At 39.0% G+C, this 9,317-nt stretch overlaps 1 protein-coding gene across 2 annotated transcripts in view; it reads left to right on the forward strand.

Annotated features, from left to right (window-relative positions):
- Prkg1 (protein kinase cGMP-dependent 1) overlaps positions 1–9,317 on the forward strand; it is a 1,159,508-nt gene that overhangs the window by 654,964 nt on the left and 495,227 nt on the right. The window lies entirely within an intron of this gene.

The raw sequence follows: 9,317 nt of genomic DNA on the forward strand, positions 1-9,317 counted from the left end.
GAATTGTATTATATGTTTCTGGATATAATGATACGCACTGCTTCATAGCCTATGATTCAACTTCAAAACAGAGAATCATTTAATTCTACATATGCCTTTTCAGAAGGTTATTACACAAAGTTTCAGCAAACAATTTTATCTTATTGCTTGAGTATCCTAGTCCAAGAAATAGACTTTGGAACAATTATGATGGTTTAGTTACAAATAAAGACAATGTTTATTTGCTGTTGGATGTTTTAATAGTTCTTAGACATAGCTAGTTCACCCAGCACACTCTAAAGTGTGTATGTATCTGCAAGTGATAAGATATATTTAGAATAATTAATAATTTCCTATTGTGTCAAGGAAACAGAATAATACCACTAGCAGTCCATTTGCTTTTATTGTTTTTGCATTAGTAATAGTAGTATTTCTACCCCTAATTCTTTCACTAGAATATGAATAAAAAGAGTTGACATTAGTATCCTTTCAGATAATTTAAAATTCACTTGTTTCTTTTTTATGCCATTGCTGCCATGTCGTGTGTGTGTGTATGTGTCTGTCTGTCTGAATTTTGACCATGGATGTCTTAGATCAGTGGTGGCAAACCTATGACACGTATGCCACAGTCAGCATGCAAGCCAAGTCACTGCAACAGTGAGCATTGGATAATAATTGTAAAATGAAAGCCTGAGTATTCAGGTTTAATTGTAGTGTGGCAGTTTGCAATAAGTAAGCGAGTTTTGGGTTGCAGTTTAGGCACTCAGTTTCAAAGGTTCGCCATCACTGTCTTAGACATAAATATGTAATCGTCTGTTGAATCCAGTAGGCATGTGCATGGTAATAGGCAAATAGAATAAATAGTACAATTCATAGAAAGTTGTGCAGCTAATCTGACAGTTTCTGTACTGCTGGGAGTGATAGTGTCTTAAACAAATCACCTTTGCTCCTTAGTATACATCAGGAGCACCTAGAGACACCTATTGTTATATTGGGAAATTCGAATCCGGCTTAGTAGATCTGGACAATTTCTTTTCTTTTTATTTATTTATATATTTTTTGAGACATGGTTTCACAATACACTTCAAACTAGCCAACTCATTTTGTAGATCAGGCTGACCTCGACTCGTAGAAATCCTCCTTCCTCAACCTCCCAAAGTGCAACATTACACGAACAATTTGCAGTTCTAAATAATATCTTGAGTCTGATGCTGCTGGTCTGAGAACCTTTAGAACTCAGTGGTAAAGACTCTAAGTCATTGTACTTTGTAATAGACCAAACCGAATTTAGTTATGTCTCATGCTAATGAAATACAGCTAATGCAAGCTGATGACATACTGAAGATTCTCTGGGATCAAAGGTTGGATGACACAGAGACATTGAAGAATTGTGGGAATAAACTAGAAAGGAGGAAGTATGATGACGATGTACTATTTGCCACATGTTCTCTGGTCCTTTTATTCCAAACTAGAGGATTAGAAATGTTATAGCCCCTTAATTACCACCAGTGTGACTCAATGTAAATCAATGCCCAGGACACATAAATTAGTATCTATAAGCAGAGCACCCCAGCATCACCAAGAGCTCCTAGAAACCTATGTATCTTTTCCTAATACTAGTGTGTAATGGAAAACACTTAAGTTCCTAGGAACTTACTTGAAAAAACAGTTTACACTATTTTATTCCCAGAAAGTTTAAATTTTGGATATTTATAGCACAGCATACAATCTGAAGAAAAATATGAATCTTACATTTAAGTATGATTCACTCAATATATCAAGATATCAAGCATTTTTTTTTTGTCTTTTTGAGACAAGGTCTCACTAAGCAGTTCAGGATGGCCTTGAGCTCACTTTGTAGCCCAGGCTGGTCATAAACTCTCAAGGATCCTCCTGCCTCAGCCTCCTGAGTGCTGGGATTACAGGCGTGAGCCACCACACCTGGCTGATATCAAGCATTTTAAAACTGATCTTTTTACACAAACACATAAGGTATTAAAACCAATGGGTGTGTCCTTGAAAGTAACCACCTTCAGGAACTATAAACTAGCCAATTTTTCAAAATCATTTTTAAACTCTTATCTTGAAATTTCTTTGGACATACTAGAAAATCTGTGCCTTAATTTTAAAAATATATACCCCATTTCAACAAAAACCAAGTTTATATAATTAAGTCACCCACAGTTGTAATACAATTTGGCCAAAATGCGGATTTGCCTAGTGCCCTCAAACTTTACTTCAAACTATAGACTCTGTGGGCCCTGAAAGTCTATATAAGATACTAAAAATAATTTTTAAATGACAAATTCTAGACAAGTTACATAATGACACACTTTTTATTTTTTATTTAAATTCCTGGTGCTGGGAATAGAAGCCAGACAGGCCCTCAGAGATGCCAAGTACATGCTTCACACTGAGCTACAACCCAAGCCCCAGGGGTGTTTTCAAAGAAAGTATATGGGTTCTTCAAAGAACAGCTGAAACACACTTCTCTGCAGAATTTTCCCTTATCTTCCTTCTTCTAGGTTGGCAGTAATTTCATTCTCCTTTAGCCATAAACTATTCCTTGTCTGTATCTTTCTGATGACAATAATACTTTAGACTTTCCTTCTGTCATTCAAGGAAATATTGCATTTCCTTTTTACTCCCTAACAAAGTGCCTTATATTTATTATTTCATTATGTATTGGCAGTGCATTAATGCAGAAGATAATCCATTCGTGAGGAAGTTCTGTATGTGTGGCCCCAGGCCCTACACCTTCCACAGTACTGGACACAATTTAGAAATGTAAACTTCTGGGCTCTACTCCAGACACACTGGGTCAGTAACACAGAAGTCCTTTTGCAAGTCCTCCAGGTAAATCTTATGCCTGCGATTGTTGGGAGAACCACTGGACTACGAGGAGATAATCATGGCTTAGAGAGACATAGGAAGACAATTTTCATATTCCACTGTATTCTTAGCAACTACAATAAAGCTTAGCATAGGTGGGGGCTCGTTTCTACACTTGCTGAATGAATAATCAGTGATCTTAGAGTGTGCTAATTCATAAACTTTCATTTTATGTGGGAGGAAACCTGTAACAGTAAATAACATGCTGCAAGTCACAGAAAAGACCTGCTAGTAGGATGCCCACCATCTCACTCCTAGGTTAGGTGACCCTTCCAGCTTACTCTTTGAAAAACTGGAGATGCAGTGAAGTATGTTAAAAGACTGGGAAGATTTAGATCACCAAGGAAAGCTTCCGATGGGAGTAGGACTTAAGGGTGGGTTATAATCTATGTAAACAAACAAAATGAGAAGAAAATCTAGGACCTAGAATTAGCCAAGACATGGAATTGGGACCTGGAAGTTTTATGCCCTCAAAGAAAAACAACTGAGAATCGATAAGATATACAATAAAAGGGGGGTTCTCGTTTAGGAATTTAAAAGTTTTGGAAATTAGATTCCTGAAAATATAGTTGATGTGAGACAGTCAGCTTTCTTTTTCTTTACTTTTTTCCCCTGACACATGGACATAGAATAATAAAAGGAGAAGCCTTAGAATACCTCTTAGTCAGAATTGGTGGAACACACCTGAGGTCCCACAAGTGGGGGGCTAAGACAGAGAATTGTCAGGAGTTCAAGGCCCTCTGAGCTCTGTTGTGAGTTGAACAGCATCCTAAACTTTGTACTGACACCCTGTCTCAACAAACAAACAAAACAAGCAAAAAATAATACCTATTTTAGCTTAGTATGATGGCGCATTCTTGTAATCTCAGCACTTGGGAAACTGAGGCAGGAGGATCCTTGCAAATTTGAGACCAGCCTGGGCTGCATAGTGAGCTCAAGTCTAGTTTGAACTGCATAGCAAGATCCTCTCTCAAAAGACAAAAAACAAAACAAAACAAAAAGCAATTGAGAAAATGTGTATTTTTTCAATTTGTGTGGCTAACCTAAAACATTACCTGAAAATTTTGAAAACATCCAGTTACACAGCTAAAAGAGCCCAAATTCCTCAAACCCAAATTAAGTTGGCTTATGACGTTTCCCCAAATTTTTAATGTGTTCAGTAGATACTAACAGATAAAAGAATAAATAATAAATTTCATATACTTACACCTATGTTGGACCACTTTTATTGGCAAATGAAATGAATTGTGCATGCATTTGGAACTGCTGAGACTATACTAGTCCGTGACTAGACGCTGGATCAAGCCAAATCCTTGGAAGGCACTGTGCAATCCATCCCCATTTCTTTTAATTAAGGAGAGGAAATAAGGACTGAGGAAGGGAAAGGACAAGACTAGGATCCGATCCTTACTTCCTGGTTAGCCCATAGGAGGATCTGGATCCAAAGACTTTTCCACTGAACAGTGCAGAGTGTCAGAGTGAAGGAGGTTCGAGTACAGACTTAAATGTCAGAAAGGTTTGGGTTGACGGGAAATTTTGTGGTTCTGAGAAACTACTTAACTGATACAATTAACCTTTCTGAACTTTCACTTTTTAGGTTTTAAGTGACAATAATATTACTGATAAATAATGTGGAATACACATTTACTTTTACTGTCACTTTTGTTATTTTTTTTTTAATTTTGTTTTGTTTTATTTATTTCTTTTTGTCTTTTTGAGACAGGGTCTCATTTGCAGTTCAGGCTGGCCTCAAACTCACAGTAATCCTCCTGCCTCAGCCTGCTGAGTGCTGGGATAATAGGCTTGTGCCACTACACCAGCTACTTGTGTTACATGGTAATTATTAATGTGCACTTGTTATGTAATAGGTGTAGATGATGTAGCATCTGAACTGGAAAAAGGTATGTCTTTTCTAATGCTATTTGGGGCTTATTGTTTCATGTTTATTATTGAAAGTGTTGGACTCCAATTGTTATTGTCTTCCTTGCTTTTCTCTCATTGCTGAGACAAAATACCCAACACCAGAAGTAAAAGAGGGAAAGGTTTTTTAGCTCACAGTCTGCGGAGGTTTTAGTCCCTAATCAGCTGATGCAAGGCAGGGTGGTGTGGCAGAAGGGCAACAGTTCAAGGCAGCAGAAGACAGCAAAAACAAGGAGGGCAAAAGGGAGAGAGAAAACGTTTTTTCCACCCTTGTATTGTAAGCAGACTACCGCCTGCTTCTGGGCGGGTGTAGCACTCACACCATTTATGCTCTCCTCTTGCATAGGGATGAGAATGTTTACAAAGTGAGGACCCTGGCCCCCTTCTGAGTGGCTCAGTTAAACTTCTGAACTCAAGTTGATGCAATGTATCAAACATTACACTGAGTACGTTATTTTGAATTTGTATAGTGACAACTCAAAAAGGGAAAGCCCAACTTTTTTATTTGTAACATATTTTTAGCTGAACATGAATAATTTTCAAGCTCGTTGCTTTTGGACACTTTAGTGAGAATTTTACTGATCATTCTAGGCTTCTAGGTTCTTGCAGGAGGCCATGGAATGCATGCTTCCAATATTTAGTGGGCTTGAATTCCACTTAATCCTTTGTTATTAGCCGGGCCTGCTAAACATTGTGGAAAACACGGCTTCCCCAGCTCTGGCTTGCTCTGGCCTATCTGAATGCAAAGTCATGCACAAGGTGTCATTAGGACTGTCCTTTTTAATGTGCACTGGCAGACAAGGTCATTTATTTAAACATGGAAAGGCATAGCTAATTGGACAAGAAGCAGAGTGCCTTCATTCTTACCTTAGGCTGTCACCCGATAGAACACAAAGAAAAGATGCCTCATAAATTGGAAAAGATAAAGCCCCCAAACTGGCTCTGAATAAGGATACCTTGTTTAAAATGAACAACATAAACAACTCATAAATCCTTTTATTCTCCCCACCCCGTCCAGAATAATTCAATATTTAACTTCAGAAATCTGAACTGCCCTTCTCTTCAGTATTAGAGTGGGATCTCTCTTTGGAGGCCAGGTTGGCCAGAGAATGGATGCAAGTCATGGGGAAAAAGCCCTTTCTGAGACTCTTGCTTGGGGGCTCAGATTGTTAAAAACAACAGCTACATGAACACATATGACAGAATGTATTTTACATTCATTATCACAGTTGAGTGATTCTTGAAAAACATTACTTCAGGAATGCCAGTTTAAATTTGCCATTGAACTGCAGACTCCCTGGGGTTAGAAATTATATAAAAATGAAAAATTCAGTGCCTGTTCCAAGTAGCTAGCACTGCAAGCTTTGTAGGGACAGTGTGTGGGTTTTTACATACCTCAGTATCTCTTAGAATGCATAGATCATGTATTAGTCTATTAGAGCTGCTGTAAGGCAGTACCATGATGCGTAGCTTACACAGTAGAATTTACTTTCTTACAGTTTTAGAGGGTGGAAATCCAATCCCAAAGTACAGGAAGGTTTGGATCCTCCTCAGGAGAGCCTCAGGAGATGGCTAACTGATGGCCACCCTTTCACTATCTACCCTTGAGCTCGCCCTTGATGTCTCTTCTTCCCATGAGGATATCAATCATCTTAGATTAGGGCTCTGTGTGCTACTGAAGGGGATGCAAGGAGGTTCCCCAAAGAGGAGCTGGGAACTCAGCTTGTCCTAGGTGGGTTCATTGACATTTGTCACAGCAAAACATGAGGAATAAGCAGGTTTATTAGGCAGAGTTAGAAAGTAAGGGGAAATAATGACGGGACTTCAGCTTGATGAAGTGAAGAGGCAGAACACTGATGACTAGGACAAGATTGGGTTTTGACAAAAAGAACAAGGTCGGGCTTTATAATTTGCTGGAAGGGACTAGGGTCTGGTTGGTCAGTATCTCAGTTATGTTTACAGGTTAATTCAGAAGTCCTTATTGCTTCAGATGCTAAATTGGGTTCTGAAAGATGATTACTTCTGCTTGGAGTAGACTCAGTTTTGTGAAGGGTCTGTTAGAATCCAAGGTGACCATAGATTAGGGCAATGGAAAATTCTGGGGACTCACTGGCAGTTGAGTGTACCTGTAAATCTCTTATTCTCATATCCCCAGTTTTGAAGAAGGATTAGATAGGTTGTGTAAACTTCGGGTTAATTAATTTCGTTTTGCCAACTTTTAGATAGATACTTCCTAAATAATTAGTCTGCCTGTATGCAGAGATGAGGGAGGAGTTGACCTCATTTTAAGGCAATAAATGAGTGTCCAGTTTTACTTTGCAGTGCTTTTAGTTGCCTGCTGAGCATCTGTGAACCCAAGTGAAGAATCACTGTTTTTTTTTTTAATTTTAAAAGTTGCTTTTATTACAGTCTTAATGAAGAAAAGGTTAAGGACCCAGCAGTTTGACTTCTGTTCCTATGCTGATCTCTGATCTCGTTACTTATGATATCATTTAAACTTAATCACATCTTTAAAGGCTTTGTTTCCAAATAAAACCACATTAGGGAGTAGGGCTTCAAAATATGAATTTTGGGGGCACAAAGTGAGTTCACAACAGATAATAATGCAGTAATCTTCAGGAAAAGAAAGGATGATTTCAAAATGCTCTATTACAATCCGCTTACTAGGCGGATTGTCCTTTCAGCTGCCTGTCTCCTCTATTTCTGCTTGCAGCCTAGAAGCAGCTCTTCTGTGTTGAAGAACCAAATCTCTGCTTTTTCTTCCTTCTCCATTTCCATTCCAGTTTCCTGGGGAAGGAAAATCTAAATGCCTAGCTTTACTCAGATGCCCGTGAATGGCTCACTTCAGCAGGGAAGAAGGGATGAGGGTAGGGCAGTAGCCAGAGATTGCCCTGCGTCCCAGCAACCAACTGGAAAGGAAGAATCCTTCAGATCCTCACGACGTTGAGTAGATCCTCGCGGCGTGGAGTATTAGCCTCCTTCGCGTGTGGATAGTGGAACTCAAAACAGCATCTGTTACTAGGTATATATAATTGCTGCGATAGCTACATTAGCAATAGCTAAATATTCTGATGGACTATGAATTCCAAAACAAATTTTTGATAAACTGTTGTTATTAGGGAGAGGAGTAGTTAAAAAGTTTGTTTTAAGCTTGGCACCCATTTCCAATGTGCTTACTGCCAGAGATAATTTTCCCACAATTTTCTTCCAAGTCATTCCCTCCATCTCAGCAATAGAAAATATTAGTTCCAAAAATGTGTCATTCTGATAGAAATCTTTAAAAGAGTAACAAACAGAGAAATGGTGTGATATGTAAAACAGTGAAGAAATGTTTAGGTGTTCCTTCACGACCTTCAGAAAGCTCTCACTATATACAATGTATGATTTTCTTGAAATTATGTAAGTATTTTAAAATATCAAGCTCTCCCACACTTTATCTAAAAATATTGACAATTCTGTTCTTGACAGGGTAAAGACAGAATACTAAACAATAATGATAGTTCCATTCATTGTCACCTTCATCACAATTGGTTGACATTTATATTGAAATAGGTGTATATAACTTCTCACAGGGCAGTATAATCAGAGAAAATTCCTTTCTCTGGCCTCCAGGTGTTTGCCAATCCCCTCCTGGCTCTGGAGACAAAGTGCTTGCAGGGGAAACAGGGAAGTGGAAATGACCTATTCCTCAGGAGCTCTGTCTTTTGTTAACCCTGAAAATGTAATTATGTGTTAGCCCAAGACACTGGAGGGGTTCAGAAAAAAAAAGCTGATTCCTGCGGGGGAAATAAAGAAAGTACAAAAGTGTTTCTGCCTCTTTATTGGTCTGGGGTTGCTGCTAAGGTCCCCAAACTGGATAATTGTTGCGGGCATTCATTATCATCAGCAGGGCTCCCATAGCCAGGTGAGATTCCAAGAAATACTCCGAGAGCAGGTGCTTGCTGAGAGGGAGGCAGAGCTGGTCAAAGGAAGGGAAGTGTTGGGCAAAAGGAAACTGCTGGGCACATTTTGCATGAGCACAGACTTGGAAAGCTTTGGGATAGTATTAGTTATTCAATTGAAATTCATCTAGCACTTTTTGGATAAATATTTATTGAAGAGGCACCGTGTAGGAGGAGGATGTCGGGTGCCACAATGCAGGACTTCACGTGTGACTGCTGCTTTGAGCAGCACATTCACTGGGCACTTTCATTATTAGCTCTCTTCTTGACTTTGAGAATTTATGATGCTCGCATTCAAGTTTGTGGCAGCAGAACAGCTGTGCCTGCAAGGAGTTTCCGTTCTGTCAAACAAGATAGAGAATACAGGATGTGAGCTGACAGTTTCAGAATGCATTTTTGATTCGTTTGATTGCTTGAGAAGTATATAGAAAATGAAAATATAACTACTGTTTACTCATTGACCCTCTTGCTGAGGTTGAAGAAGAGAAGAATATTTTTCTTTATTAGTGAGCAAAAACGGATCTCTCTCTCCCCCTCCCCCTCCCTCCCCCTACCTCTCCCCCACCCTCCCCTCCACCACTTCTC

This window comes from Cavia porcellus, unplaced genomic scaffold, assembly GCF_034190915.1.
Source record: "Cavia porcellus strain 051 isolate PalLab524CR breed Dunkin Hartley unplaced genomic scaffold, mCavPor4.1 scaffold_28, whole genome shotgun sequence".
NCBI classification, from domain to species: domain Eukaryota; kingdom Metazoa; phylum Chordata; class Mammalia; order Rodentia; family Caviidae; genus Cavia; species Cavia porcellus.